The sequence below is a fragment of the Topomyia yanbarensis genome, chromosome 3 (genome assembly GCF_030247195.1).
Source record: "Topomyia yanbarensis strain Yona2022 chromosome 3, ASM3024719v1, whole genome shotgun sequence".
Lineage (NCBI taxonomy): Eukaryota > Metazoa > Arthropoda > Insecta > Diptera > Culicidae > Topomyia > Topomyia yanbarensis.
The window spans coordinates 167,468,736-167,482,337 of record NC_080672.1 but is presented as its reverse complement, the minus strand read 5'-3'; the positions used below and the strand labels follow the sequence as shown (position 1 = coordinate 167,482,337).

Genomic DNA, 13,602 nt, shown 5'->3' with positions numbered 1-13,602 from the left:
CATAACATATGGTTCTTTTTTAAAAGACTACCTAGAGGTTTTACAAATACAAGAATCTATTTTAAGAATTCTTGATCAAATTTGTTTTTTTTTTCAAGATTATGAGTATAAATTTAATTGGTACTAAATTAAATTGTTATTACATGTTATGTCCAAATGTGACGCTGACGAAATGAGTGAAATTCCTCGCAATGTTTGTAATGGAACAGCGAAGAAGATTTCTATTTCTTCTTTTCTACCGGAAGCAGTGATGATCACCGACCTTTCGTACTAAGTTTCCAATGTTTTTCCTGGAACGAATATCCATCTACAGTAGATGGTGTAACAACGTTATTCAAATTGAACAAACTGGTAATTTGAGGTGCCCTCAACTCAATGAATATTTAATGCCGCTAAGGATTTTTCCGAGAGCTATACTTATTTTATTCAACCTTCATGGTAAAGAATCTGAAGCATCAATTAATAATCATTATTCATAGTATCGAATGGTTGAATAAAAATTAAGGAGGCTATCTAATTGCGTACTATTTTAGTATTTGGGTTGAGTCAAACTTTTGAAAGATCCGGATCACTGTGGAGAATGAGCCAGATCCAATTAACTCAAGCAACTGCACCGCCTTGAACATCTCTAGTTATAGCACCGTTTTTTCGCCGTGGAACAAATGAGCGATTCGCTATTCAGAGCTTAATACCGTCAGGCTCATGCATCGTTCATTTGGCTCAGTACAACCTAACGCTCGCTAGTCTATTCTCTACACTACCTCTGTTATGCTTCAGTAGCAAATTGAAGCATCCTACCGGAGATAGTGTAAATATTTACCTCAACACTCGAGCAAATCATTTAACCAAAGCATCCATTGAAAGGATAATACAGCTCTCTAACAACCGAGTCACTAGAACACTGTGCAACAGGTGGGCACTTTTCACTTTTAGTAAAGTCTACGACAACACTACAAATGACAATTAGAGTCAGTTCATTGAGCTCGGCAAATGCATATATCTAAATTTCTGCCTAAGGTGGTTACACCGATTCGCGTAAACTTAGGCTCAAATTAACGGTGAACGAAGTTATTTTTTTTTTTTAGCTATCTAGCCTCACTCAACTATGAACATATTCGGATTTTAGTTTGCTTATCCCTAGGTAAAACTTTTCCTACGAAAACGAGCATATCGAGCTAATGTCAATATAAGATACCAACTCTATCCGATTGTGCCATGGCAAGAGTATATCAGAGAAAACCAGCTTATTCAGATTATTATCGCAGGCAATATGGATCACTAATGGGTATTCTAATGATAAAATAAAGATGTGGGAATAGTGATCTTTGGGAATAGTGAACGATAAATTAGAATCCAGTACTACGCCTAGGTCTCTGACAAACGGCACTCGTTCAAGTGATTTCCCAAAGATAGTATAACTATTCAAAATTAGGCTTTAAAATTGTAAATTTAAGAGGCGCATATTATATTGATAGAAACAATTTTGCAGGTCAAATAAATGCCATAGTTATCGCAATCATTAATATTAGAATAACTTATTTTGAATGCTTATTTTACAAAAAAACTAATATATCTCGATACTCTAATACATAGAGCACTCCTGTCTTCAACAAAGTTATTTGTTTAAGCGTTCTCGATAATTATGCGGAACACATTGCTTGCTTTAGGGTTTTCCTTATAAAACCGGTTTTATTTATATAACTTTTTCAGTTTTTATTTTACACTTAAGGAATGTTTGGACAACTTGAAAATTATTTTTGAGCGCATAATTGATTCATAAAGACCACCAACAATTAAACTATTTTTGTTTCAAAGTTATGAGAACTTTTACATAAAACATATAACTTTCACAAATATAATTATGTTCGATTAGGGCACCTAACATTAAAGACCGTTTACAGCATATGAAAATCATACTTTGTAGTATTTATCACCACAAAATGGCGAACATAATATTTTTTTTATATCTTGCAATACCTATTCATACATAGTTTATTTTTGGTTAAAAGTATATATAACTTTCTAACGGAAAAAGTTAGAAATTGAGTATATTTACACAAACTGTTCCCCTTTAAAATATCTGCAAGTATTTCTAAAGTCAACCTAACGAAAAATAAAACTATTTTTTAAGAAACACACTTTTTTACTAAATTCCTTGTAAAATGAAAAATATAAGATATAGAGCTCCAGCGTTTTCGATAAAGTTTTCCAAATTAAATTTTTTTAAATTTTCTGAAAGTCTGAAAAACTCTCTCTCGAACCATTAAAATAAAATAATAGAAAAGTCTAGTAAGGTCCAAAACTTTATCGTGATAACGGAACTATATCTTTTATAATGTTTGCCGTGAAAGTAATTTGAACATTTTACCTAGGGCCAATTCATGAAAATCCAGATTTTTAATATAACTTTTGCAGTTACCATTTTTACTAACATATCCTTGAGATGATTTTTAGAGTTTTTGAAGGCGAATATTTTCAAAAAGATTCCATTATCAAAAAGATATAACTACTTATGATACTGAAAATTGGTTTTTTTAAATCAATATTTTGGAATTTGAAAATATATTGTAATCGTCATTCTTGCTCATTTATGCTTCGAGTGCTTCGAATCAAACACCTTATATGTAGTTGTTTTGTTGCGCTCAAATGGAAGTGTTTCAACATTCTCAGGACGTTTTACATTTTAACAAAGTAAATAATATGATTCGTTCAAGCATTGAAAATTTTCTGCGGGACCTGGAGGCCGAGTCTCATGTATCAATCGACTTAGCTCGGCAAATCGAGACAATGTATGCATGTGTGTGCATGTATGTACACTAATGTCATGTAATTATCTCAGCAACGACAGAACCTATCTTAATGACACTAGTTTCAAACGAAGTCTATAATGACAATTTATCTTGCCGGCTTGTATTGTATTTGTCAAGTCAAGCCGGCAAGTTAATGACAATTTAACTTGCCGGCTTGACTTGTATTTGCCGGCTGTTCGGCCATCTATGGGAGCTGTCCATCAATGTCAGCTTCTTTCTCCGAACAGCCTAGATAAGCCGTGTAGTGTCGGTAGTGGTTGTTTCAACCGGCTAAGAATTACACTACGGACTACCTGTTCCGGTGGTAACACCAAACAGGGAACCCCAATTCCATAGTGTCATGCGACCCGTGCTATGGGTAAAATTGTTGAGGGGGTTTAAAATATTCTCAATGGCGAACGGAGCCTGGGAAGAGCCGGGCGAACTCCCCAGTAACTGGCTGTGGTCCACTAGGAGGTTGATAACTCTATTATCTTTCTCCGGACAAAACCAGCCTAGAGGCCGTGTGGCATCCGGCGGGTTGAAGTATGTCAACCAAGAATTGATCCACTGGGTTCCTGTTCCCATGTCGTAGGAGGCGACTAAAACAGGAGTCCTCAAGTCAAGGTGTTACTCCGTGCCGAGGACTGAATGGCTGGCAGGACTAAAATATGCCAGTCGCGCACGGAGTGTCGTGGGTCTTACCCTTGCTGTGTTATGCGTATCTCTGACACAGTGGACGTTCGTTTCTTCGCAAATCGTGGGATTCAAATGATGTTCATGTCCCTAATACCCATTTCGGGGTTCGCTATATGCGATTATAAGCCAACGTGTTTGGTATCTTCTAGTTGCTGTACAACAAGTGCTGATGATGAAATGTGTAGTGCTGTAATCGAATATGGTTAGAGTAGCACAAATTAATCTTCAGCATAAACGTACAGCAACTATGAATCTATCTCGCCTTGTGCAGGAAGGGAAAGCTTCCATAGCTTTGGTTCAAGAACCGTATTTCCATAAAGGAAACTTCTATGTTGGAAAGCTACTTAACCCCGTCTTCGTAGCTTTCAACAAAAATGGCATGACAAATCCACGTGAAATGCCTCGTGCATGTATACTTGCGAATAGTGCAATTGACGCTTGTCTTATATCGGACCTCACAACTCGTGATATTTGTACTGTCATGGTAAATATGACTGTTGGCAACATAAACAAGAAATACGTCTATTGTTCGGCATATTTGCTGCATAATGAACCATCACCTTCTGATGATTTCAAAAGGGTTGTATCATACTGTGGCAGAAATGGGTTTCCTCTCATAATCGGCAGTGATGCAAATTCCCACCACATAATTTGGGGCAGCTCTGATATCAATTTGAGAGGCACCGAATTGATGGAATACTTAAGTAGTACAAATCTGCACATTCTTAATGCAGGAAACCGCCCAACTTTTGCACGAGCTGGCAGAGAAGAGGTGTTAGATGTAACTCTCTGCTCTGACAGTATTACGTATGAGTTGACAAACTGGCTCGTACCAAACGAGCTCGAACCGTTGTTATCTGATCATAAGTACATCGTCTTTGATCATTTAAACGTCTCGCTAGATATCGTCACCTATCGTAATACCAAATCTACGAACTGGGACCTCTACGAAGAGGGCTTGGCGACTAGGTTTCATGGGTATCTTCCGACGATTGAATCTCCAAGTGATTTGGATGAGGTCGTGGATAAAACAAGCTCACTTATAGTAGCAGCATACCAAGAGGCTTGTCCGCTTCGAGTTATGCGTGCTTCTAGAGGAACACCTTGGTGGAATACCGAACTTGTTCGACTCAAAAAGTTATGTAGGAGAGCTTGGAATCACAGACGCAGGGACGGGTCGGAGGCATTTAAGTTGGCTCGCAAAGCATACAGAAATGCCCTTCGATCCTCTGAGCGAAGTGGTTGGAAAAGCCTCTGCACAAATGTCTCAAGTCTCAACGAGACTATTAGATTAAATAAGTTACTTTCGAAAGCGAAAGATTTTCATGTCAGTTCCATTAGAACTGCTAATGGTGAATACTCATCTGACGAAGATGTAGTACTCAACTGTCTTTTTGACACACACTTTCCAGGTTGTACGGAGCCATCACTGACGACTGCCCCTGAGTTCTTTTCCGGCAGTTCTGATTCTTGGGCATTTGCTCGTAGAATTGTGACAACCGAATCGATCAAATGGGCGATTGAAAGTTTTGCTCCGTATAAGTCTGCGGGAAAGGACGGAATTATTCCAGTTCTACTACAAAAAGGATATGAACACTTCAAGCATATTTTGAAAAAGGTTCTTACTTGCAGTCTTGCAACAGGATACATTCCATTAGCGAGGCGGGAAATAACTGTCAAATTCATTCCCAAAGGTGGCCGCGTCACTTATGAGGAGGCAAAGAGCTTTAGACCGATCAGTCTGACCTCCTTCCTTCTCAAATCAGTGGAACGTTTAATCGATCACTACATTCGGGATGGTAGCTTGGGCGAGCACCCGCTGCATGCAATGCAACATGCATATCAGCGGGGGAAGTCTACTACCACCCTGTTACACAATGTTGTCTGCAACATTGAAAAAGCTTTTTCACAAAAGCAATCAAGTTTAGGAGTTTTTCTCGATATTGAAGGTGCTTTTGACAACGTGTCTTTCGAATCCATTTTTGAAGCAGCACGGGATCATGGAGTACCTTCATATATCACGAATTGGATACACGCAATGCTTAGCAACCGACATCTGTGCTCATCGTTAAGACAAGTAGAGATGAGGAAACTGAGTGTCTGCGGATGTCCTCAAGGTGGTGTGCTGTCACCACTTCTATGGAACCTTGTCGCCGATAGCTTGTTGAGAAAACTAAATGAGCTTGGGTTTCCGACGTATGGTTTTGCCGATGATTATCATATAATGATCACCGGTATTTGCATTAACACACTTTTTGATTTGATGCAACAAGCCTTATATGTTGTTGAGCGGTGGTGTCTTCATGTTGGACTATCAGTTAATCCAAATAAAACCTCAATGGTGCTATTCACGCAACGAAGGATTACAACCGGAGCTGGTCCATTGCAGTTTTTTGACTCTGAAATTATTGTCGAAGATCAAGTTAAGTACGTTGGGGTAATTCTCGACTCAAAACTTAATTGGACAGCTCACATCGATTTCAGGATCCAGAAAGCTTGCATGGCCTTTGGCCAATGTAGACGGGCTTTCGGCAAATCTTGGGGACTCAAACCCAAGTACATTCAGTGGATCTACACAACAATTGTTAGACCAATACTGGCATACGGGTGCCTTGTTTGGTGGCAGAAGGGAGAAGTCATGACAATCCAATCAAAGTTAAACCATCTTCAGAGGATGGTCTTGATGGCGATGACTGGTGCTTTCTCGACAACACCTACTGCTGCTCTCGAGGTACTCTTGAACATAAAACCACTACATGTGTTTCTGAAACAAGAAGCACTTTCTTGTGCATACCGTCTTAAGGTTACTGGGCTCTGGAACAGTAACCCAATAGATCGTGTAACTAGCCACACAAGACTGTGGCCCCAAATGGTTACTTAGGATGAATATACACTTGCTCCCAGTGACCTTACACTCACATGTAGTTTTCCTTCTAAAACTTTCAATGTGAGAATTCCTCTTCGTGAGGAATGGCTGTCTGGCTGGATGGAGCGACAACTTGAAGAATACGTAGTTTGTTATACAGACGGTTCTTTATTGGAGGGCTGAGCCGGTGCTGGTGTCTATTGTCATAAAATGAGATTAAACCAATCTCATTCGCTTGGTAGATACTGTACCGTATTCCAAGCAGAAATCTTTGCGATTCTGTGTGGCGTACAATCCGCACTTCAACAGGGAATTTGCGGTAAAAGAATCTATTTTTACTCTGACAGTCAGGCTGCCCTGAAAGCACTTAGTTCGGCAGATTCGAGATCGAAATTAGTAATCGCATGTCGAACTCAAATCGAAGAACTTAGCATTTCAAATGCTATCTACCTTCTATGGGTACCCGGTCATTCCGGTATTACTGGAAATGAATGGGCGGACGAATTGGCTAGAGCTGGCGCTGCGACTGATTTCGTTGGTCCAGAACCAGTTCTACCACTGTCAATAAGTTGGATAAAGCACAAGATTCGCTCTTGGGCTGCATTCGAACATGCCAACCATTGGCGTAGCTTGCAAACTTGCGTTCAAACAAAGGCTTTTCTGCCGGATGTGAATCCGAAAATGTCAAGAAATTTGTTGCATTTTTCCAAGCACAACTGCAGTATTCTGGTCAGGGCACTGACTGGACATTGCAAACTCGATTATCACATGGCTACTATTCAGCGCGCTGAGTATTATTCATGTGATCTTTGTGAATCCGATTACGGAACATCATATCATTTGATATGCAATTGCCCTGTATTAATGCAATGGCGCATCCGGATTTTTGGTTCTCCATACATAGATGAACCTATGTACAGAGAGCTGAAATTTAAGGATATGCTTTTGTTCCTAACCCAGTGTGGTAAAGAGCTATAGTTTTTTAGCCGTATTTGAATGACAATATCTCTTCGGGGGTGTTGTCGTTCTGTTATCTCAATATCCCCTCGGGGGTGTTGATATATCCGCTCACTGTTTGAGTAGAGGTTCTAAATCCCTCCGGGGGTTGGAAATTTTATTCCTGCTGTTGTAGCACCTGCAGATCGTTCAGCATCACTCCGGGGGTGCAGAATGCTCTGTTTTAATTGTTCTGTGTCGTTGTTTTCCTTACCCCTAACCTTACCACTTCCCCAATCCTTCCCATCAGGAAAATGATGAAAAGACGATTCTTGGCAAGGCACAAATCTCCGATCAACATGGGGAACGTGCCATTTGAGCCAGACGCTACTGATTCCTGATTCCTGATGTACACTAATGTCATGTAATTTTCTCAGCAACGACAGAACCTATCTTAATGACACTAGTTTCAAACGAAGTCTATAATGACAATTTAACGCTAATAGTTGTTTTTGTTTTGGATTTTGGTTTGGGAAGAAAATTAATTTTTGTCTGCTGTTTTCCTGTAAAAAGTTTTTGCATTTTAATATAGTGCAGAGCCACTCACGGAAATAAATTTAATATTACATCCTACCTGGAAAAAAATATTATGGCAAAATGTTTGTTTTTATGACAAAAATATAAGTAACTAGCTAATACCCATCGCGCGTTGCTGCGACTTTCAACGAAATATGAGGAAAACACAATTTGTTACGAAGCGCCATCTGGCGGGCAGATAATCCTCAGCCAATAGCACACAAACACGCTCCATAACAAACGCCTACTATGTACAAATTTTTACGGCAATCGGTTAAGCCGTTTGGGAGTTTATAAATCATATACTTACAAACATTGACTTATATATATATATATATATATATATATATATATATATATATATATATATATATATATATATATATATATATATATATATATATATATATATATATATATATATATATATATATATATATATATATATATATATATATATATATAGGGTGTTTGGTTCATGGTTAAGAATCTTAAGTTTTTGCATTTTAATATAGTGCAGAGCCACTCACGGAAATAAATTTAATATTACATCCTACCTGGAAAAAAATATTATGGCAAAATGTTTGTTTTTATGACAAAAATATAAGTAACTAGCTAATACCCATCGCGCGTTGCTGCGACTTTCAACGAAATATGAGGAAAACACAATTTGTTACGAAGCGCCATCTGGCGGGCAGATAATCCTCAGCCAATAGCACACAAACACGCTCCATAACAAACGCCTACTATGTACAAATTTTTACGGCAATCGGTTAAGCCGTTTGGGAGTTTATAAATCATATACTTACAAACATTGACTTATATATATATATATATATATATATATATATATATATATATATATATATATATATATATATATATATATATATATATATATATATATATATATATATATATATATATATATATATATATATATATATATATATATATATATATATATATATATATATATATATATATATATATATATATATATATATATATATATATATATATATATATATATATATATATATATATATATATATATATATATATATATATATATATATATATATATATATATATATATATATATATATATATATATATATATATATATATATATATATATATATATATATATAGGGTGTTTGGTTCATGGTTAAGAATCTCTCGGGGGGTGATAGACTGCCATATTTGGAGAAAAAAATTGTTCTACACATACCATCAAATCTCAACCGTTACAGAGTTATTGAACTTTTTGTGCAAAAAACTTATTTGTTTTGAAATACCTCTAACTTTAAAAGTATACTTTGTATTTTAAATATTTTAGTTCCATTCGAAAGGTGAGAAAATTTCGCATTGAGTGATGCCCTCATATGTTTCAGCTAATGAGTTTAAGTAGCCTTGTCAAAGTAATTTATTGAAAATTAAACAATTTTGAACGATTTTTCGTTCATTTCTTGAAAATTCTAATAGATAACCTCATCATTTTAATAATTCAGATTATTAGTCTTGATGAGCTGCTTAATTCGTTCTTTAACATGATACACTTACCTTTTCTTATTTTCACGATTTTGGGTTATTCAACTTGGATATTTTTATCTCATTTTCACTAGTACCAGCTCTAATTGAAAAATTATGGCACTTATTGTACTTTTTTTCTTTTTATTCGAAAGCCAGGAAAATTTTACAGTGAAAAATGTATTAATACCTTTCTGTTAAGTGAATTTAGTATTCTTTTAAAAGTAAATTAGTTTAAAGTTAGGGCTATTATTAGCATTTTCGTTAATTTTCTCAAATTAGTAAATAATAATTATTATTATGGAAATAATGCATCTCAGCAAGTTCTACACTTCTTTCTTTGACTCCATTCAATTATCTCTTTTGGTTTTGACGCTAAATCGTTTTTATCACATCGCTTCATATGCAAAAAAATAACGATTTCGAACCCATCACATTTGTGGCGAGCTCATGCTGTGTTAACTATTAAATAGCAGCAAAATGAAAAGAGATATAGACAAAGTGTCAAATAAAGAGTTATAGAGAACATTAAGGGGCATCAAATGAACAATAGTAACGATAAATTTTGTTGATTAATAATTAGAATAATTAAAAAACTCTCCAAAAAAACACAAATTTTGAGTTATTTCGTTAGTAAAAAGTCAATTAGTACACTTAAATAAAAGGTATTAGTACATACACTGATAGGACATTTTCTCAGCTTTCTAATGAAATCTTGTAAATAACGATATAAAGCATATTTTTTAGATTAGAGTCTTTTAAGCACTTGCAAGTCGGTTACAGGAAAAGTATAGTAATGAAATTACAAAGAAATGAAAAGAGATAGAAATATGTCGTCCAAGAACAAATTATGAATCGTCCTAAAACCCAACTTTTGGATAATGGATATTGCTATAATAATACTTCATTATTTCGAGAAAATTAGCAAAAGCCTCCTCAAAAACACTAACTTTTAACTACTTTACAGCTAAGAGGTAATTAAAACTAATTACTTAAAAGATATGAGAACACTATTCAATAGGAAATTTTCTCACCTTTCGAATGGAACTGAAATATTTAAAATACAAAGTATACTTTTAAAATTAGAGGTATTTTAAGATTTTATATATATATATATATATATATATATATATATATATATATATATATATATATATATATATATATATATATATATATATATATATATATATATATATATATATATATATATATATATATATATATATATATATATATATATATATATATATATATATATATATATATATATATATATATATATATATATATATATATATATATATATATATATATATATATATATATATATATATATATATATATATAGACTTATGTTCAGACACTGCTTTCCCCTAAAGATGAAGAGTATTTCTTCGAAACGTTGCACTAAGAGGAGGCATGTGACCAAAAATCTAAAACTACATCAATTCCAATTTAATTCTATTCTATAACGTTTCAATTGAATTTTCAGTAGCAGTCACAATTGGTATGGAGGCGATGGATAATTAAGTGCACGTTTCACTTGAGTACTCCATATTCTACAAGTAAATTAGCGAGGATTACAATCAGAGTTTATGCATTGCACAGATAGTTGACCTGCCTACATGTTTGCCATGCATATAACTGTGTAGCATTTTTGCCAGGTACATTACTGTGTAGCTGCGTTCACTATTGATAATATTTTAAACCCCCTCTACAATTTTAACTATAGTACGAGTCGCATGACACTATGGCATTAGGGTTCTCTTTTTGGTGGGTTTTTACCACTGAAACAGGCGATTCGTAGTGTAATTATTAGCCGGTAAAAAATCAACTACCGACACTATACGGTTTAACTATGCTGCTCGTAAAAAGAAGCTGACATTGAACGACACATTCCATAGATGGCAACCCGACCAAACGTAAAGTCCATAACACCCCCATACTCATGGGGTTGGTCATGGTTGTTTGAAATGGGTTCAACCCACGAAAACACCATCGTCATGGTCCGGTAGATCCCATAGATATACCATACGTTGGTATATTTATTGGTTATTGAGACCATTTTATAGTATTTTAATGGTTGTGAAAGTTGGCCCGGTCCATGTTCATGGTTTTTTCAAGGGTCTGTGTGGTGTTTGAACCCATGAGTATTTGCTCGGGAAAGCAGCCCTCTAAAATTTGGGAAACATTATCTGATAGGCCAAAAGTATTGAGAAGCCAAGTACATAGTCAAAAGTTCTTATAATCAAAATAAAATTGATCGCATATCTGTATATTTTTAGTTTTGAAACAAATGAATGCATGGCTGTCAAAAACAATGTTCCGCTTCTTACTGGTCTGGTCTATAGATCTTCAAAATTTTCATGATGGCAACACCACCGCCGAACCCTAACCCAAATATCGAGTCGAGTGTTGCTTGCAACAAACCTGATTCAGGCCCGAGTGTGACGAACGACCCGCTGAATTTTTGTGTCCGATGTAGTCGTGCTTCATTCCGTCTGGTCACGAAAAATCTTCCCAGTAAGTTATTTTGTACGGGATGTAGTCATCCGGTATAATAAAACAGGAGTTTGTCTATTTATGCAACGTTTCGGCTCATGTATTTTGTCTTCTTCCGGGAATCATATGTGCCTGTCTATTGTCAAACTGTGGTGTATTTCAACATTCGTTCGCCTGTTGTCTGTCCTGGTCATGCACATAAGTGTATTCTATTCTTTCTTTCAAACGAATTGACCTCCTTTCAGCCCTTGGCATTGAAGTTGTCGCCTGCCAAACTAGAATTAAATACAAAGACATATGCATTGCTTCCACCTACACTTCCCCTAGAGCCTCCATTGGCCACCGACGGCTTTGCAATATTGCAGAGCTCCTCTCCGCACCGAGGCTAGTTTTCGGTGATTTCAACGGTACGGCATGGGGTTGCCTTCATGACAATAATAATAGGACAGTTGAAACTTAATTTTAATTTTTACATATTGTAAAAATCTTAATAGACACACGGATCAGTTATGCTAACGCATTAACAAGAAGAGAAAAAAATCAATACTTCTTGATATTATCCCAACCGTGTCAATCTCCCTCATACTTCTGATTCAACTGTATTCTTCGACACATCCATGAAAGATGAGAGTCATGGAATCCCGGATCACATACACCCGCAAGTGATCCCAAACATCTTCCACAGCACATTTCGAGAAGTCGACTGAACAGACTGTTTTACACCGACGGGTCAAGTCTCAACGATTCCACTGGCTTCGGTATTTTCAATTAAAATCTCACCGCCTCTTTCAAATTCAATGATCCTACTTCAGTTTGTGCCACAGAATTCGCCGCTATTCAGTATATCCCTGGGATAACTAAAACTCCAATAATCTCCCTGCTAAACATCCTAGTGTACATTACTATATAAAAACACACAAAATGATTCCCCTAATCTTACGAAAATTATATTTCCCCTCGTGTATATGTATAAGATAGAATGGAAATCTCCTTAGTTACATTATCAAAAAATGTCAATATGTAATCCCCTAGTTCACTTAACTTATATTAATATTAAATGTCGGTCGGTTGTCACGGTAAAGATGGACACGTCTATCGATACCAGAACACATGTTAGTGAACTCGGGTGATTCGTAGTTATATTGCCTAAGCTCGACCCTTATTGACAGAAGACAAACCTCGCTTTTCGTTCGATGAAGCCCAAAAAGCAATTCCCATATTTCCTGGGGAAGATACGGGAGTCCTTGTGTACGTTATCTGAAAAATCTTATCAGATTACCTTTGTTTGGGTCCCCTCTCATTCCTCTATTCCGGGCAATGAAAAGATCGACTCATTAGCAAAGGTGGGCGCATTAAATGGTGACATATACGAAAGACCAATCTGCTTCAACGAATTTTTTAGTATTTGTCGTCAGAGGACACTCAACAGCTGGCAAACCTCGTGGAGCAATGGTGAACTTGGACGATGGCTACATTCCATTATCCCAAAGGTATCAACGAAGCCTTGGTTCAGGGGGATGGATGTGGGTCGGGATTTTATTCGTGTAATGTCCCGACTTATGTCCAACCACTACACCTTAGATGTGCATTTGCGGCGTATTGGGCTTGCGGAGAGTAGTCTGTGCGCTTGTGACGAGGGCTATCACGACATCGAGCACGTTGTCTGGGTATGCGCCGGGTATTTGGACGCCAGGAGTC

At 36.2% G+C, this 13,602-nt stretch overlaps 1 protein-coding gene across 14 annotated transcripts in view; it reads right to left on the bottom strand.

Moving 5' to 3' along the window:
* The window catches only part of LOC131689160 (small conductance calcium-activated potassium channel protein), a 761,072-nt gene that overhangs the window by 22,327 nt on the left and 725,143 nt on the right, over window positions 1-13,602 (bottom strand). The window lies entirely within an intron of this gene.